This window comes from Mus caroli, chromosome 18, assembly GCF_900094665.2.
Source record: "Mus caroli chromosome 18, CAROLI_EIJ_v1.1, whole genome shotgun sequence".
In the NCBI taxonomy this organism is placed as follows: domain Eukaryota; kingdom Metazoa; phylum Chordata; class Mammalia; order Rodentia; family Muridae; genus Mus; species Mus caroli.
In genome coordinates this window covers 35,875,280-35,878,682 of record NC_034587.1, presented here as the reverse complement: position 1 = coordinate 35,878,682, position 3,403 = coordinate 35,875,280, and the positions used below count along the sequence as shown (strand labels likewise).

Sequence of the window (3,403 nt, the reverse complement as noted above, 5' to 3'; positions counted from 1 at the left end):
GATCACCAACCCTTTTTTCAATTTTGTTATTATATTTCTGTGTGTGTGTGTACATACATGTATATGTGCAATGTGGTGCCCATGTAACCAGAGGACAACTTTCTGGGTTCATTTTTCTCCTTCAACTATGTGGGTCTCAGAGACTGAACTCAGGTTGCCAGGCTAGGCAGCAAGCACCTTTACCCACTCAGTCATTTGAGCCATTATCTCCCTCCCCCAACACTCTCCCGGTGCTGGTGAACAAACATGGGGCCTCATTACCACTGGACACACACCCCAGCCCCATGACCATATTCTTTAATAACTGGATATATTTATCAAGTACTCAATTGTAGTGCCATATACACTGTAAAGTGCTTTTTAAATCCCTCGTCTTACTCAATCCTCATAACATTCCCGTAGGATAAGTGCTATACTTTCCTCCCCCGACTTTACAGATAAACCTAAGACTCAGCATAAATGGGCTCAAGTCCGCATAGTTAATAAATGGAACACGAGGTCTCTAAGCCAAGTTCAAGTTCTTGACCGCTGAGTCCCATGCCTGTCTCCCAAAGAAGAAATTACTTGCTTCCTGCTCTGTCCAGTGCACAGACAAGGCAGTTTGAAGGCCGCCGGGTTCCCACCGGGCTCACCACGTTATTGAGGGATACAGCCAAGCTGCTGGCTGGCTCGCTCAGACACAGGTGCACCGGGGCTCAGATCTCAGCCCTCCATTATGCTGTGTTCATTACACAGGAAGACTCCGAGGTCAGGCTTTCAAATCCTGGCCCTTTCCTCACTATCTGTCCGAGAATCAGCGTTCCTCCAAGCCCTGTATTGACTCGCTTTGCTCCTGGCTGCCGGCCCATCTCCATTAGATCCCAGGCATTTGAGCAAAGTACACAGCTATCCAGTTCTGACTGAACGGAATGGACTCACCATGCCTCCTCTGTAATTTTGGGCAGAGTCTGCGAGGATTTAGAAGGTGTCACTGACTTGGAATTACAGTTCATTGTTACAGAATGAATTTCCGGACTACGCTGAAGAGAGTTTAGTGCGCGCACACACACACACACACACACACACACACACACTTACACAAGCAGCTTTGTTCCTATCACAGTCTCCCTCTAATTGCACTGTGCACATTCCCTCAGGACTGCACTGATTCTCAAGACAGAGCCCTGTCAAAGAGAACTCAGCTTCCCATGGCGCTTGGCATCTGCAGCCTTCCTGTGGGCATCAGTCTCAGCCTGAGTAATCACTCCTACCTACTGTCACGAACTTTTATATGTCCTCGCCATCAAACTCTTTGCATGCCTTTGTCTGATAGACTGTGGTGCAGCCAAGTCTCTTTAGGCCGGGCTACTTTTGCACGGCAGCGTCCTGGGCTCTTTGCTCTGCCTAGGTGATAGAAATGACTGCAGACTGAGTTGGTAGCCGGCTGACTGGTTGTTGTTTTCCAGTCTGGACATCTGTCACTTGTCCAGAGTGAATTCAGACCTCCAGATGTGGGTACCTTCTTGGGAGGAGGGACTTGGGGGAATGCTCTAAGCCTGGGAAGACCCTGAAGCAGATGGTGCTGAGTTTAAAAAAACAAACAAGCAAACAAACAAACAAACAAAAACGGAAGTCTGCCTATGTTGCTAATCCGCCCTTCCCCACACAGCTGGAAGCACAAAAGTGCCTAAGAGTTCAGGGACCCCGACTCACCTGGGGGACCATAAGCAGGACAAAGCCCCCTTTCTCAGCTGCCCCTATTGCCCCTCCTTCCATCTCTTGAGCCACTTAAGAAGAACTCTAGGGATGTTCAGATAAGCGTGCCTGAAAAATCGGATAAAACTCTACAATTATCTTACAATGACCATAACAATGAAAAGAAGGACGTTAAAAACAACACACACACACAGTTAAGCAATTTACAAAAATTGTTAAAATTTTTAATTTTTAAAATTTACATAAGCCGGGCGTGGTGGCGCACGCCTTTAATCCCAGCACTCGGGAGGCAGAGGCAGGCGGATTTCTGAGTTCGAGGCCAGCCTGGTCTACAGAGTGAGCTNAAAAAAAAAAAAAAAGAAAGAAAAGAAAAGAAATGAAAAGAGTAAGTCTAATAAAAATTTTAAATATAATTTAATCAATTTTAAAAATCAGGGGGAAAGGATTTTGAATGATTTCAATACACACAATGATAAATAAGAAAATATGCTTAACCTCATTTAAACAGTAGACAAGGTATATAAGTATTGAAATCTTGCTACCACATAAATATATACTTTCCCTTGCTGGCAGTGCTGGAAATCAAACATGGCTTTGAGCTTGCTGGGCCACCACTGAACTACAATCCCCAACCCAGTGTGTACAATTTTTCTTGATATAAGCATCAGTTAAAAGGTAAATATACTTTTAAAAATAGAAAATAGCCGGGCGTGGTGGTGCACGCCTTTAATCCCAGCACTCGGGAGGCAGAGGCAGGTGGATTTCTATGAGTTCCAGGCTATCCTGGAGTACAGGGTTAGTTCCAGGCCAGTCAGAGATACATAGTGACACCCTGACTAAAAACAATAATTTTTGTTTTTTAAACCAGAGCTGAGTGTGATGGTACCCACCTATAAACCCAATCCACAGGAAACAGAAGCGCCAGGATAGATTGTTTGAGGTCAACCTGGACTACAGAGTAAAGCAAAAGGCAGCCTCTTTGGCCAGAGCCGTCTCCAAAAGCATACTATAGTTGTAGTTTGGCTTTTTAGCACTTTCTCCTTTAGTGGGATGTGTTCTGCACCGCTGGCTAATTTGACCACCACAGCCTCTAACCTGGCATCTAGCAGCATCTTCCCAAACCACATAATGGGAAATAACACAAAGAGCAAAGCACAGCCCTGGGGCATGGCAAAGTTCAGAAGTGCCTCCAGCCTGATTCAGACTCCCTTCCTTCATTCTGAAGTCACAGTGAGAGATGAGCAAGACACTCTGGTGTGTCATGGTTCAGTAGGGGAATAATAATGCACTGGACATTTTTAAAGAGCTAGAGGAGGGGCTGAAGGGACTGGAGAGATGGCTCAGCAGTTAAACACATTTGTTGCTCTAACAGAGGTTTCAAGTTCGATTCCCAGTACTCACATCACATAGTGGGTCACCAGGTTCCAGAAGATCTTACACCCTCTCCTGACCTCTGCAGGCACCAAGCACACACACAGTACACATATATACATGCAAGCAAAACACTCATATGTAAAATGAATAAATCTAGCTGGGTATGGTGGTGCACACCTTGGATCCTGGTACTTGGGAGGCACCAATTCCGGTACTTGCAGAGGGATTTCTGTGAGTTTGAAAGCAGCCTAGCCTATAGAGCAACTTCCAGGACAGCCAAGACTATTATTACACATAGAAACCTTGTCTCAAAAAATTGAAAAAAAAAAAAAAA

At 45.2% G+C, this 3,403-nt stretch overlaps 1 long non-coding RNA gene across 3 annotated transcripts in view; it reads right to left on the bottom strand.

Annotated features, from left to right (window-relative positions):
• Positions 1-1,705: 1,705 nt before the first annotated feature.
• LOC115029857 overlaps positions 1,706-3,403 on the bottom strand; it is an 84,540-nt gene continuing 82,842 nt past the window's right edge. For all 3 annotated transcript variants that reach the window (XR_003835413.1, XR_003835414.1, XR_003835415.1), the window contains one exon: positions 1,706-1,803. This is a non-coding gene — a long non-coding RNA (uncharacterized LOC115029857). The remainder of the gene's footprint in view (positions 1,804-3,403) is intronic.